The sequence below is a fragment of the Procambarus clarkii genome, chromosome 31 (genome assembly GCF_040958095.1).
Source record: "Procambarus clarkii isolate CNS0578487 chromosome 31, FALCON_Pclarkii_2.0, whole genome shotgun sequence".
NCBI classification, from domain to species: domain Eukaryota; kingdom Metazoa; phylum Arthropoda; class Malacostraca; order Decapoda; family Cambaridae; genus Procambarus; species Procambarus clarkii.
In genome coordinates this window covers 22,760,893-22,777,152 of record NC_091180.1, presented here as the reverse complement: position 1 = coordinate 22,777,152, position 16,260 = coordinate 22,760,893, and the positions used below count along the sequence as shown (strand labels likewise).

Sequence of the window (16,260 nt, the reverse complement as noted above, 5' to 3'; positions counted from 1 at the left end):
GGGAGGGAAGAGAGGTGAGGGGGGGGGGGGGAAGAGAGGTGAGGAGGGGGGGGGGAAGAGAGGTGAGGTGGGTGACGGGGTAACAGTTGGTGGGGTCCGTGTGCCTCCTGACGGATCTGAAGAAACGCCAGCTTCCTGGGATTAAAATGAGAGTTGACAGAAAAGCCAGCACATAGCTTACATTTCTCTTATGAGAGAAGGATCAATGCATACATGCCTGAATCCCCCCCCCCCCCACACACACACACACACACACAGGGGCCCTGGTAGCTGAGTGGACAGCGTTCGGGTTTCGTAATCCTAAAGACTGGGGATCGATCGATTCCAGGCGATGGCGGAAACAAATGGGCAGAATTTTTCACTCTGATGCCCAGTTCACCTAGCAGTAAATAGGTACCTGGGGGTTAGACAGCTGTTACGGGCTGCTTCCTGGGGGTGTACTTATCTAGTAGTACTTGAGGGGGTTGAACTCTGGCTCTTTGGTCCCGCCTCTTAGCTGTCAATCAACTGGTGTACAGGTTCCTGAGCCTACTGGGCTCTATCATATCTACATTTGAAACGGTGTATGGAGTCAGCCTCCACCACATCACTGCCTAATGCATTCCACCTGTTAACTACTCTGACACTGAAAAAGTTCTTCCTAACGTCCCTGTGGCTCATTTGGGTACTCTGTTTCCACCTGTGTCCTCGTACCACCCGTGTTAAACAGTTTATCTTTATCTACCCTGTCAATTCCTCTGAAAATTTTGTAGGTAGTGATCATGTCTCCCAGAGCTCTTGTCTTCCAGCGACGTGAGGTGCATTTCACGCAGCCTTTCCTCTTAACTCATGCCTCTTAGTTCTGGGACTAGCTTAGTGGCATACCTCTGAACTTTGTCCAGCTTCATCTTCTGCTTGACAAGGTACGGGCTCCATGCTGGGGCCGCATACTCCACGATTGGTCTTACATATGTGGTATACAAGGTTCTGAATGATTCCTTACACAGGTTCCTGAAGGCTGTTCTAATGTTAGCCAGCCTCGCATACGCCACAGATGTTATTCTTTTGATGTGGGCTTCAGGAGACAGGTTTGGTGTGATATCAACTCCTAGATCTTTCTCTCTATCCGTTTCACGAAGGACTTCATCTCCCATTCGGTATCCTGTGTCTGGCCTCCTGTTTGCACTGCCTATTTTCATTACCTTACATTTAATTGGATTGAACTTTTAGTAGCCATTTGTTGGACCATTCATTCAGTTTGTCTAGGTCATCTTGTAGCCTCATACTATCTTCCTCCTTACCTTGAGGTTACCTTGAGGTGCTTCCGGGGCTTAGCGTCCCCGCTGTCCGGTCGTCAACCAGGCCAATTGGTTGCTGGTCTTGTCAACCAGGCTGTTGGTCGCGGCTGCTCGCAGCCTGACGTACGAATCACAGCCTGGTTGATCAGATATCCTTTATATACCTGATCATCTGTCTTAATCCTCCTCATAATTTTTGCATCACCAAACAGCGAGAAGAACGAGTCTATTCCCTCTGGGAGATCATTTACGTATATCAAAAACAGGATAGGTCCAAGAACTGATCCCTGTGGGACTATACTGGTGACGTCTCGCCAATCCGAGACCTCCCCCCCCCCCTCACAGTGACTCGTTGTCTTCTGTTACTTAGGTGCTCCCTTATCAAATGGAGTACCTTCCCTTTCACTCCTGCCTGCATCTCCAGCTTGTGCACTAGTCTCTTGTGTGGTACTGTGTCAAAGTCTTTCTGGCAATCCACAAATATGCTGTCTGCCCACCAACTCCTCCTCGCCTGATTTTTGTTGCTTGGTCATAGAATTCAATTAATCCTGTGAGGCAGGACTTGGCATCCCTGAACCAAAGCTGATGTTGTGTTACAAAAGTTTATTCGCTCCAGATGTTTCACAAGCTTTTTTCGCACAATCTTCTCCATTAACTTGCATGGTATGCAGGTTAGGGACACTGGCCTGTAGTTCAGTGCCTCCTGTCTATCCCCCTTGTATATTGGGACTAAATTAGCCGTCTTCCAAATTTATGGCCGTTCACCTGTTACCAGTGATTTGCAATACACCATGGAGAGTGGCAGGCACAGTGCTTCTGCTCCTTCCTTCAGTATCCATGGTGAGATTCCATCCGAGCCTATAGCCTATGTTACATCCAACTCTAGCAAAAGCTTCATTACATGTGTGCGTGTGTTAGAGAAATATATGCAAGACATTTTTTCCTGTATTATAAATTGGTTATAAAAGGTGGGGTCCAAGAGCTAATAGTTCAATTCTGCAGATGCAAATAGTAAATACAAATATTTAACACACACACACACACACACACACCTTAAGCTCTGAGCAAACACCTTTCAATGCTTCACTAGAAAGTGAGAACTACCAGACAACAGAAAGACAGCTAATATCAGACCTACATAAGAAGGAGGGTGGGTAAAGGGGACATACGAAAGTATAGGAAAGTATCCTTAACATGTATACTTTTAACGTCCAAGTTGATCAGGATAGTGAAGCACTTGGCGCACTTAGGTTATTATTGTTATTCTCAGTTCATAAACTGTTTAATATGTAAACTGACCCGCTATGATTGATGAAAAATGTAAAGGTTTCGTAAGTGGACAGTTAAGTGGTGGGCTCAAGACCTCGCCACCGCTGGAGGTGGTGGGCTCAAGACCACCACATGAGCCTACTGCCCAACCAGTCAGTATACTTTAGTCCTGAACACAGCTCAAGACTGAAGTTAACTCAAGTGAGCATACAAGCAGGGTACAGACTGTGAGTAAGGGCTTGGCTGCAGGGTAAGGTCCATGCCCCCAGCTCCCTCACACCCCTCACCACCCCCTCCCTACCTTCTCTCTCCTCCAATACCCCCTCCACACCCCCTCCAGCACCCCCCTCTCATCCTCATTCCTCCGCTACCCGCCTGACGTGGTTTCATACCTCGTCAGGTTTCATTCAAGGAAGTTGGTTTTATCTAGCCTCCTCCCACGCTAGCTTTTCCCGCTCCGCCCCTCTTCCTTCCCCTCCACCTGCATTCCTCCCCCCCCCCTTCCCCCCTCATCACAACAGCCTCCTATACCCCCCCCTTCTCTCACACCCCAACATCTGTCTCCCCCGACCCCCCCCCCCCACCTTAGGTAAGCGAATCTTAAAACAACAACACCTGGCACTGTATCTCTTTTGGAATTCCAATTTATTTTACAATGTATAGAAAGTGTGTGTGTGTGTGTGTGTGTGTGTGTGTGTGTGTGTGTGTGTGTGTGTGTGTGTGTGTGTGTGTGTGTGTGTGTGTGTGTGTGTGTGTGTGTATATTAACCTAGTTGTGCTTGCGGGGGTTGAGCTCTGCTCTTTCGGCCCGCCTCTCAACTGTCAATCAATTGCTACTACCATTTTTTTTTTACACCACACACACACACACACACACACACACACACACACACACACACACACACACACACACACACACACACACACACACACACACACACCAGGAAGCAGCCCGTGACAACTAACTCCCAGGTACTTATTTACTGCTAGGTAACAGGGGCATTAGGGTGAAAAACTCGGCAAGAAAGAGGGGTGGGCAGACTGCATATTTTTGAATTGCCAGAAAGCCTTTGACACAGTGCCACACCAGAGACTGGTGCGAAAGCTGGTGATGCAGACTGAAGTGAAAGGGAAGGTACTTAATTGGATGTATCAAAGTACCTAAGCAACAGAAGATAGCGAGTCACTGTGAGGGGTGAGGTCTCAGATTGCAGAGACGTAACCAGTGGAGTCCCGCAGGGTTCAGTCCTTGGACCTACACTGTTTCTTATATATGTAAATGATCTATCAGAGGGTATAGAATCATTCCTCTCATTGTTTGCTGATGATGCGAAAATTATGAGGAGGATTAAGACGGAGGAAGATAGTATGAGGCTAAAAGATGACCTAGACAGACTGAATGAATGAATGGTCGAACAAATGGCTACTAAAGTTCAACCCGAGTAAATGTAAGATAATTAAACTAGGCAGTGGAAACAGGAGGCCAGGCACAGGATACCAAATGGGAGACGAAGTCCTTCATGAAACGGACAGAGAGAAGAATCTAGGAGTTGATATCACACCAACCCTGTCTCCTGAAGCCCACATCAAAAGAATAACATTTGCAGCGTATGCGAGGCTGGCTAACATCAGAACTGCCTTCAGGAACCTGTGTAAAAAATCATTCATAACCTTGTATACCACATATGTAAGACCAATCCTTGAGTATGCGGCCCCAGCATGGAGCCCGTACCTTGTCAAGTACAAGACAAAGCTGGAAAAAGTTCAGAGGTATGCCACTAGGCTAGTCCCAGAACTAAGAGGCATGAGTTACGAGGAAAGGCTGCGGGAACTGCAACTCGAGAAGCTCGATTTATTTATCATGTCATTTTGTACTGTCTTTCTGACTCTTCTCACCCTGTGTGTGTATTATCAGTAATAATAATAATAATAATAATAAATAATAATAATAATGTAGAGTGGGTAACAAATGAGAGTCGTGCACGCATACTTGTCAAGGCCTCGTAAACAGTACAGTAGACACTAAGCACAGGTAAATTAACTAGCTTGGCCAGGTGGTGCAGGAAGCCAGGGACACACACACCTAAACCACTCGTCGTCTCCCTGGCCAGTGTCATTCCTTCCGCCTCTCAACAGATAATACTGCACAATTGTGCCAGAATTAAACCATGATTTGTGGTGTAGCCGGAGTCCAGAAACAAGGCGCATCGCACGCAACACGATCCTCCCAAACGGATTTGAAAACTCAACTCAACCTAACCCAACCTAAACTAAACTAAACTAACCCAAGCTGACCCATCTTGTGTACGATTTGACCGTACCACTCATGGTCAAATCGTACAAAATGCTCATATCCTGAGTGTCAAAAACCTCATACACTTACTTTAGGATATATTAGTTTTGGCTAGACTCAGGCCCGGCAGCGTCAAATTAGTCTAGGTTAGGCTATGTTAGATTCGGCTGGCTCTGTTAAATTCCTTCATTACATATGTATATATTCAATACAGACATTCAGAATTAAAACAATTTTTTTTTTACTTGTAAACTTACGGAATTCAGTCTAGTTAATGTTTAACAAAAGATAAACATATAAAACGAAATTCAAAGGAGTTCCACAAATTGTTCCAAGTTCGTTATAAAAGTCAGAAATTAAATCATGGTTGCAACACGTTGCATAAATCAGAGAACACTCTCGTAAAGACGGGTCATGTAAGCCGTCCCGCGGGTTTATTGTTGCGGTCACCGCCACAGCCAGGGACCACACGCCCAGCTGGTCTTGGCTCTGGACCAGATCTACGTCTGGTCCACAGGTAGGGACCACTCCACGACCAGACGTTGACCAGCTACAGGTAGGGACCACTCCACGACCAGACGTTGACCAGCTACAGGTAGGGACCACTCCACGACCAGACGTAGACCAGCTACAGGTAGGGACCACTCCACGACCAGACGTAGACCAGCTACAGGTAGGGACCACTCCACGACCAGACGTAGACCAGCTACAGGTAGGGACCACTCCACGACCAGACGTAGACCAGCTACAGGTAGGGACCACTCCACGACCAGACGTTGACCAGCTACAGGTAGGGACCACTCCACGACCAGACGTAGACCAGCTACAGGTAGGGACCACTCCACGACCAGACGTAGACCAGCTACAGGTAGGGACCACTCCACGACCAGACGTAGACCAGCTACAGGTAGGGACCACTCCACGACCAGACGTAGACCAGCTGAGAATGAAATTCACGACAATGCAGAAGTCTCTCCGTGGTGTAGTGGTAAGACACTCGCCTGGCGTTCCACGAGCGCTTTGTCATGGGTTCGTATCCTGGCCGGGGAGGATTTACTGGGCACAAATCCTTAACTGTAGCCTCTGTTTAGCTCACAGTAAAATGGGTACTTGGTTGTAAAAAAGATTCTTCGCGGGGATCGTATTCCAGGGACCATAGGATTAAGGACTTACCCGAAACGCTACGCGTACTAGTGGCTGTGCAAGAATGTAACAACTGTTGAATATATATATCCAAAAAACACACAAGGGGTGACTTACCTAATTACAAGTTGTCCATCTCACCCTTGTAACCCCCGTGACCCCTTCTGACCCCGTGTGTTCCAGACTACTGTAATGTTGGCCCACCAGTGTGTACAGCTAGGCAAGGATTGGCCTGCTGGCAAATTCAGAATAATCGAACAAATCCACAAGGGCCATGGCGAGGATTCGAACCTGCGTCCGAGAGCATCCCAGACGCTGCCTTAATCTGTTCAGAATAATCGGTTCAAACAATATTTTGATAGAGCTAGTGTGTAGGCAGAGGAACCTTTTGTGGGACCGATTGGGCACTTTGGAATAAGAGGGAGAAACGATATGTATAAGTGGAAATAGGGATAATTGTCTTCACTTTAAGAAATGTCAGAGGAAAATCTACCCACGTAGTAGTGTAGTATCGGACATTATGGAAGTGACGTTACAAAGCCTAACACAACACTGTTACTGTGAAGACCTGCAGCAACACAGCTGCCACTGCCGTACACATGCCGTAATTTGGAGCTAAAAATTAAACTTGAGTAAGTAATGCGTGCACACAAAACTGACATCTGTTGGAAATACTTTGACTAACACGAGCACGGCCACGAGCCAGAGGTCCGCGGGATGTCTTGCTCTGAATGGACAAGCTGAGCCAGTCATTCACCATGCTAACTGGCCTGCACCCGCTTACTCAACCACCTCACCACACATTCATACTGCTCAGCCATCAATGACTGGGAGCCACCTCTACCGTAGTGAGTCACCTCTCGCCGGATGCATCTGGAGTTACCACTTTCACCTGTCGAGGGTGACTGGCCTCGGGGACTCCAAGAGCAAACATGTTGATGACTGCGTTGTTACACTCTCAATGAGAAGATGGAGCCCAAGGCGAGAGTACTATGTGACACCTGGTGACCCCCGTGACACCTTGTGGCGCCCCGTGACACCTTCTGAACCCCCCGTGACACCTTGTGACCTCTTCGTGGTGGTATATTCGTTCTAAGAAGAGAAGGGATGAGACCCATGAAGAATATGAGGCCAGGCGTGGTGAACACTAATCATGAATATTTATACCCACCTGCCTCCCCAAGCTGCTCTAAGGTATTGGGCCCCTGGCAATAATGGCTGTGTCCGGGCACCTGCCACTAAGGATTATTGGTGTGTATTTTATATAAACCATCAATTTGGTGTAGCGGAGGATCTGTGTGTGAGAGAGGACTGAGGCGTGTTCTCATGCATTGAGACTCGCCTGCCCTCACTCCATATTCTCGCCTAAACTGCTTGCCGCGTCTACCATTAGTTAAGTTGCTCCGCCCAGACCAGAATTAATTGACCAGGTTTTAGTACCTGGTCTGGTACTTCAATCACTTTTATTCCTCGTGCTTCTCTTCGTGTTTAATACTGGAACTGCGTATTGATTTGGCATCAATGATGTTGCCCTAACAGACCGTCCCACTTGCTCGTGACTACCACCCAAGGTGCGCTCTCTCCACCTCGTCTATCTCCAGCTGTCACCGGTGTCCCAGCTCCTCCTGGCCCTTTCAGGTCAAGTTTGAAGTGATTAGCCTAACCAGAGTGAAACAATCTAGGCAATTTCCTAACCAATTCACGTCGATGTTTATTAAGTAATTATCAAAAGAAGACACCAAGCCAGGAGAGTATGTAGTACCATCCGTGTCGCAGGATTTTCAAGAAGCGCTAAATATTACTCGTGACGCAAATATGAGAACAAAGAGAGACGAGCGACATCAAAGGTATCGAATGTACCATCGGGACAAGTGACCTCGAGGGCCAGTAGCGCAGCAAGACTTGCGATCACCGTGAAAACCTCGACACTCAACAGGCGTACGACTGTGTGCACAGAGAAAGAATATTACAACTGGGACAACTCTGTAGTAAACAAGGGCGTGAGAGGAGACAAGGCTCTCAAGAGGAACAGTTGTCAGATCAAGGCATAGGCGGAAATGGTGGTGGTGTTGGCACTGAGTCAAGTATTGAAGGCGGTAACGATTGCCACGATTCTGAAGAGATGGAACGACAGTTTCAACATAAACGTTCTGGACAGGAAGTGAACGAAAGACACAAGAGCCCAGGCATAACCCCGCATGATGCAAATAATCGAGGCGATGAAGGGTCGAGGGAGAAGCAGAGGAGTAGGCAGGGCAGCCATAGTCTAGTTCAGATAGCACAAAAGAGAAGCAAACAGTACGTGTATCAGCTCCCCAGGAGGTATGAGACAAGTAAGATGAGAACCTAAGAGAATTCATTGCGGTGGTGAGAGAGAGATGGGGTATCCAAGACTAGCGGGCGACAAAGCTTAATTTCCTGAGTTTAGCAATATCCTTCTATGGAAGGAGATTTCCACGGAGCGACAAGAGAGGAATGGCATGCTTCAGAGTAAAAGTCATAGCACAAGTTGTTGAGAAGTTGAAGCCATGACTGGGACGACGCACTACCGATAGCAAGTCGGCATTGGATAAAAGAAATCGTCACTGCGAGGGCAGACAGCGAGATCAACATAAGCGGCCGAAAATACTCCAGTGAATGAAGGAAAGATCATTAAGGGCAACCAGGAAAAAGTATTGCCTAAGGAACTAACCTGGGGAACACTTTCATATTGTTGTAAATAGTCAAGAAACAAAGCAATACCAAGTTGCACTCTTAAGTGTTTGAAGAGAGGAAGCTTTGAAGAAAAGTGGGAGATTGCAATGAAGGTCAAAAGAATGAGGTTGGGCTAAACTATCGTCTTATGAGGTAGTGTCGTAAGACTTTTCCTGGTCAAAAGGAATAGCTACAATGGAGGCATTCGTAGCATAAGATGCCAGTCGTGCTGTGATATTTGCGAAAACCAAATTGACACACACAAAGATAATGTTGTAAAAACCATACAAGCCATATAATAACTATATGTTCAAATCTTTTACAGATGCAAATCATCAGATCAATAGGGCGAAAATCTTTGGATCAAGTGCTTTGGGTACTGGGTTTCTTAACAGGAAGAACGATTGCCTCGAAGAAGTTTTCCGGGATCGATGTCGTCTCCCAAATGCAGTTATAAATATGGAACAAACTGCCAAGAAATAGACGAGGGATGATTTAATTGTTTCAAGTTAACCAAAGAGCCATCCTTTCCCGAGCCCTGATGGTCTTATGATTGAGTACATGGTGACGCCATCAATTACCCTCTCAGTGTTCCACTTGTAACTTCTATACGGGAACCATTGACGAGAACGTCCTTGTTGACATGGACCTTAAACCTAACATATCTACCCTAGGTATGTTGATGACATCTTGTAGTTACCCGAGAGGGTACTCTTGTTACTGTATCAGGAAGCGTTTCGAGCAACATTTTGTTTAAATCGTAAAGGCTGCATTTCCTGGAAGCAACAGTCTCGGAGAGCAAGAGTAGTTTTCACACGTCGGTCTATACTAAAGGCAGAGTCTAATCTCCTATATACAATAGGGGATTAGACAAGAGAGATAGAACATATTTCGGCTGTCAACACTTGTCCAATAATCAACACCCAGCTTACACTTGCATACGTCCTAACATGTACAGGACGCAGACATAACTGTCAGCTGGCCTCACACCTAGAGTACCAGCTGACAAGCGAGGATGTAGGCCAACATTACCCAGTGCTCGAGAAGATGGGCAACGCTCTTGGTCTCCATAACCCTCTTGTGAAAACCATGTACCGCATGTTTGGCCAAAAACATTGTTCATATTTGTCTAAATTTTCATACTTTACACTAAAAAGCATCTACATAATCCACAGTGTGCCGAAAACTTTATTTCCAATGGGGAATTATTTACCTGCTGAGACCGCGTGAAAATTAGTAGGAGTGTTGATCCCCGGGAAGGATTTCTTAGTATAAATCACACATTCTGCGAAGTACATCACAGGATGGCAACACTGGCTTCTGAAAGCGGAAGGAGAAAAATGTATAAATTAATGCTGCTGAGGACCTGGGGAGGCAGCAGGAGAGATAAAGCGATAAATGTTGATAAAGACGAACAGATTAGTGGATAAATGTTGATATAGGGAAAAAGGGGCGAGGAGGGAGGGGGAGAGATTATAAGATTGGCATGGATGGAAATAGAACAGCTGCAAAGGAAGAAGAGCTTAGTCGCTAATGAGAATCACGTGGAGGCGCAGACATGGAGTGACTTGGGAGATGAGCCGGAAGAGTAATGGAGCGGGATGCTGCTACAGACATGAGTGAGGTTACAGAGTCGGCAGGAACAGAGAAGAGAGGTGTCGCCTGATGTGTGTGCCAGCTGCTGTGCACGAAGATGTAGAGGTGTATACAAAGGAAGGAGAGGCATGCAATGGAAACTAGAATGTACAAGCTTAATAAATTTGGAAAAAGACGAGATGAGTGACGGTGGAGGAGTGGTTATATGATCACTTATGGCCTGGGCTTTGATGTATCCATCTCATCACAATAGCCTGCAAAATTTCGATACATATTTTGCATATAACAGTGATTTATTAAAGACGTTGCTAAGGTGACATGCTGTATACAAATTCAATATTGTATTTATGCAAATGGGAGAGAGAGAAATAATGATAGCTCCCATATATAAATTAAACAGGAGATTAGGGTAATGTTTTAATTTGAATATTCTGCAGTTTCGTATATTTATATCTTCCATAGGGGAATTTGCAGATAATACATTACATATAAATCTTGACAGAAATGTGTACATTTACTTTGGAGAGAATAGCACTGTACCAGACAATGACATTTAAAATATAACAAGAGTATTATATACTATAAAATAATAAAATATATATAATACAAATATAATGTCTCATCTGCATGCTAGGTGTCAGTTGTAAATTCATATGTAAATGTTATTCACGTTATTTAAGAGTTAGTGATGAATAAGGTGAAGGCTATAACCTTGTTTAATATGTTACTAACCTTTAACAGTTAAGAGCCGGACTGACTGAGTACTTTCTCACACAGAATTAAGAGGGCGGTTCTGCCAAGTTTACAATTGCATTTAAAAAGGGACAGATGTGTGTTTACTTTTCAGTTAACTATTCATGTATTATGGGAAGGGCTTTTGTGATAGAAATATTCCTTATTCATGTTTGGGACGAATTTTATTAGAGGTAATTTGATAGATTATTTTTAACTGTTAATTTGCTTACACGTGGTCGTTAATGAAGTTTGGCACCATAAGGGGGGACTGAAGTGTACTTGCCCAAGATGTCAACTCTCAGTTGAGCAGTTGATACTGTCACCGTAAAATCTTTAGGAAGAGATTCGGCCTCCTCCATCATCACCTATTCTACCCATACCACGTCTATATATTAAAGTACTGCAGCAACAACTACTACTACTTCCAGACGTCTAGACAGTACTACCAGTCTCCCCCTTCACCACTGCCCGTCACCCCACCTCGCACCTGGATCGCTGGGAGCTCACGCCATCTCAAACAAGCAGTTCAAGAGAGTCGGTTAATAGTTAAAGAAGGTCACCAGCGTCATCTGCACGGCCCGGGTGACGGCCGTCATCGTGTATATATTGGGCTGCCTAGCCCACTAAGATCACCATCTGGTCACCACTTGGTCCGGGAGACATCTCTCGTCACGCAGGGTGCAGTCGCGCCTCCACAGATCTCCAGTATCAGCTCTTGATACTGGTAATGGCTCCAAAGGGCCACCACTTACGGGCTATTCATGCCCGTGCCACCTCTTGGATGGCTTAATCTTCATCAATCAATCAATCCACTAAGATTCAGATTACTCCTGAGTGCTGTGATGAGTAGACCTGTTGACATACCCCGATGTGATAACACAACTATTCAGTTTTGCTCACAGTATTCCCGCACCATATTTTATTTTGCACATTAACGTAACGTAAATTTGATTGTTCATCTTATTTGTTTTGCACACTTTGAATTAAAGCCAAGCCTGGATACTTTGTTTAATTTCATTTTTCTATCAAAGTATTTTTAAATGTTTTAAATGTTTAAACGGCCTCCCAACTATTCCCCACTCCACCGTCCCCCTCGTCCTCCCGATCATTCCCCACTTCACCGTCCCCCTCGTCCTCCCGATCATTCCCCACTCCACCATCACCTTTTCCTTCCCACCATGCCCCACTCCCCTGTCCCTTTGTCCTTCCCACTATTCTTCATTCCCCCGTCCCCTCGTCCTTCCCCCACCATTACCCCCTCCCTTGTCCCCTCGTCCTCCCCACCATCTCTCACTTCCGTCCCCTCGTCATCCCCACCATTCCCCACTCCCTCGTTCGATGCCTTCCCAAATGTTCTGATGTTCCCATCAGAAAATTGGGAACATCAAGTGATCTGATGTTCCCATCACTGAAATATAAGACAGTTAAAAAAAATGAAAATATGAAAAAATAAAAATACTTTCGTAAATCAATACATGTTCAGAAGGAATTCCTTCTGATCATGTATTGATATATGAAAATACTTAAGGAAATTCCTGTTTTAATTCTTCCTCCGTGGTCTGACACATCTATATAAATAAAAATGGAAATGTTCGTTTGTATATACAATATATATTATATATATAAATATATAATAGAGAGAGAGAGAGAATAAAAACACAGCCTGATACATCTGTCATAACAATCCTGAATCAGAGAACAACACATTAATATTTATATCCTAATAAAAGAAGCATTATATAATTATACTGGGCTTAGCCATGGTGCTAAAATTAGCGGGAGCATAACACGGGTGCTATCCTTAGCGCAGCAAGCACCAAACTCGGTGTGGTATTCGTAGAGATGTCAGCCAAGTCCGCTACGCACTTCACCTCCCCCCACCACCACCGCCGCCTGCTCTCTACCATACTGGTGGCAATACTGCATCTCTAACACTTTTACATACACATTTAGCTCAGCTGTTCGTAGCCGAATGATGGGAGTCTTGTTGTCGTCTGGTGGTTGGGAATAGTGCTTACGGCCACCCGCTGCTTGCGGTCACCTGCTGCATGCGGCCACCTGCTGCATGCGGCCACCCGCTGCTTACGGCCACCCGCTGCTTACGGCCACCTGGTGGCTAACTTCACTCTTGTTTATTCATTGTTAATTAGTATGTTGCACCTTCATCACATCGGGCCTCTGTATCTGCATCTGCCTGGAGCATACCTGGAGAGGATTTCGAGAGTTCGTCTACTCCTCAAGCCCGGTCTGAGGCCAGGCTCGACTCGTGATAACTTGGTCCAACAGACTGTTGCTTGGAGCGGCCCGCAGGCCCACATATCCACTACAGCCTGGTTGGTCCGGCTCGTCTTACAAGAACCTGTCCAAGTGCCTCTTTAATACCTCCACCTTCGTTCCAGCAATATTTCTAATGCTTGCTGGGAGGGTGTTTAACATCTGTGCCCAATCACCTTCGTGCTTGTGTCTGCCCCCAGCCCTCTCCCGTATGTTTGTATCTGACAGATACGCTTCGCTGCCTCTCCATATGCGAGATTATCAAATGAGACTAATTCCTTTTGTCTTGGACAGGAATCCTGTCCAAGACGAAACTAAGCGAGTAGTTGTCCAACTCCCGGGTACCTATTTACTGCTAAGTGATAAGGTGCATCATCAGGTGAAACGAAACTTGCCCAACTACACTACACACAGATCACACTAACGTGATGCATCATATGAACAAATCCACAAGGGCCGTGACGAGGATTCGAACCTGTGTCCAGGAGCCTCCCAGACGCTGCCTTAGTGTCGATTAAGACAGCGTCTGGGATGCTCCTAGACGCAGGTTCGAATCCTCGTCACGGCCCTTGTGGATTTGTTCACTTGCCCAACTAATTTTGTCCCGCCTGGGGATCGAACCCGGAGTCCTGAGCTGTGAGTCGAGAACGTAGCCGCTGTACCACACTCACAAAGTGAGGCTCCTGTTGTAGCGGGGGGCATCAGTGTGCTATACACCAGAGGCCATAAGGTGGGACACGTCATGTGGTCTCAACACAAACTCGCACATGTCGGCTACCGTGATCTGCGTCTTATTTGTCGGTAGAGAGGACATTACCGTGGCGCCCTCGTTGGTGGCCCCTTTGGAATCCAAAGGCGAGGAGGAGGAAGAGGTGGTGTTATTGGAGGGGGGAGGGGGACGATTGATGAGAGAGGGGGAAGGGGGTTATGGGAGGGAGAGGGATGGGGTGAGGAGATGGGATGACAAGGAACTAAGTAACGTAATTATAGAGGAAGTGCATAAGCACATCCATCTGTTTGGTGGCCGAGAGGGGGAGGGAGAGGGGAGGGGAAGAGGTAGTTCTTGGTTAGAAAGGGGGGAAAGGAGGCGTCAACAGATCCTCGTTGCTCCATAGAATTACACAGAATTACCCAAAACTACGTCCGCAGAGCCTTGTTCATCCGTGTCAACAAAGAGGAACCATAGCCCAGGTGCTCGCTATAATACTGGTGCTCAAGGCCTGACACACATCGTCTTACAAGGAAATATAACGAAATAAGACGTTAGTGAGGGCCCTACACTCCACCAGACCCTCAACCCAACTTGGGTCTTATTTCCTTATAACTTTAGTTTAATTCAGAGAAAAATGTACTCCCCCGCCCCCCCCCCCCCCCCCCCCACATTCAACATTACGGACCAACGGCAAGCAAATGTTAAATTTATTCTTGTGTAATTTAAGGAGGCTTTGGCCGGCTTTGGGTATCATTGGGTAGCTTCGGCTATGGACCCCCTTCTTGGTGAAGAAATACTGAGTTTACTTTAGTCCTGGATTAGAGTATACTTGTGGATGGATAGATCCATCCTTTTATCTATCCATTCATCCATCTATATCCATCCATCTATCACCTATACATCCACCATCTCCCCCTTTCTGAGAAAATATATTAAGAAGCACTGAAACAACTGTACGAGTCTAAGAAAATATATTATAACATTAAAAGCTCCACGTTAGCCACACACCGCACTCAACTGACTAGGAAAATGTCTTAGGACGGAATTTATAATTGAAAATATTAACACATTCAACCTCCTCGAATGCTGCCCTAAGTGACTGGCCTCCAATTTTGGACATAGATAAAAAGAAAGACTTTCATATTATAGATTAAAGTTCTACACTGTATAGTTAGGCACTGGTTAGGTTAGGTGTTTAGGTTCTGTTGGAGATTATTTGTAGTACGTGGGTGAAGCATTTACAGCGTTGTGGTTCGAACAGAGGACGTGAGTGAAGCACTTGTTCCGAAAGTGCTCGGATGTCATGAGCTGAGACAGCAGCCTGTCCTCCAAACAAAGACCCAAAAGTGATTCCATCCACCCGCCAAACCCCCTGTTTATGAATGAAAAGCGGTTTACACACGACTCAACTGATTTCGTTCGAACACTTCCGGAACAAGTGCTTCACTGACGAGTTTTGTTCGAACCACAACGCTATAAATGCTTCACCCACGTACTACAAATACAAATAATCGCCAACAGAACCTAAACACCTAACCTAATCTATGCCTATATATGCACAATATGCTATTATAATATTAATTTATACTTGAGAAAATTCTTGTTTTGAATGAACAGCATGTTAAAATTTATGAATGCGTCTGTGGAGGCGACCGCTGGATTTAATGGACTTGAGTCGAGGACGGGTTGGAGACAGTCAGCCCGTCCTCCAAACAAAGACCCAAAAGTGATTCCATCCACTCGCCAAACCCCCCAGGTGTTTATGAATGAAAAAGGGTTTACACACGACTAACTGATTTCATTCGAACACTTCCGGAACAAGAGCTTCACTGACGCATTTTGTTCGAACCACAACGCTGTTAATGTTTCATCCACGTACTACAAATAATCGCCAACAGAACCTAAACCCCTAACCTAAATATGCAAAATATGCTAATATTTTATAATATTAATTTATATTTGAGAACATTCCCGTTTTGAATGAACAGCATGCAAAAATTTACGAATGCGTCTGTGGGGTCGACCGCTGGATGTAATGGACGTGTAATGTAATGGAGTCGAGAATGGGTTGTGACCCCCCTTCCCCCTCATCCCACAGTTCGAGTTACAAAACTAGCCCCGCCCGCCCAGCCCACCTGTCCTCTAGCCTAATAAGCTACATTTTTTAACGCAGTCAACCAATCCGTTAAAAATGCGGTCTTAGTCAAAAAATAAAATAAAGCAAACGACGTAATATTGACGTCTTTTGCGCCCATCGGGATCTATAGG

The 16,260-nt window shown here is 45.7% G+C and overlaps 1 protein-coding gene across 4 annotated transcripts in view; it reads right to left on the bottom strand.

Moving 5' to 3' along the window:
• Nucleotides 1-16,260, bottom strand: part of LOC123758729 (glutamate receptor ionotropic, delta-2) — an 84,368-nt gene that overhangs the window by 30,422 nt on the left and 37,686 nt on the right. For all 4 annotated transcript variants that reach the window (XM_069334536.1, XM_069334535.1, XM_069334533.1 and 1 more), the window contains exon 4: nt 9,889-9,995. The gene's annotated coding sequence lies outside the window, so the exon portion shown is untranslated. The remainder of the gene's footprint in view (nt 1-9,888; nt 9,996-16,260) is intronic.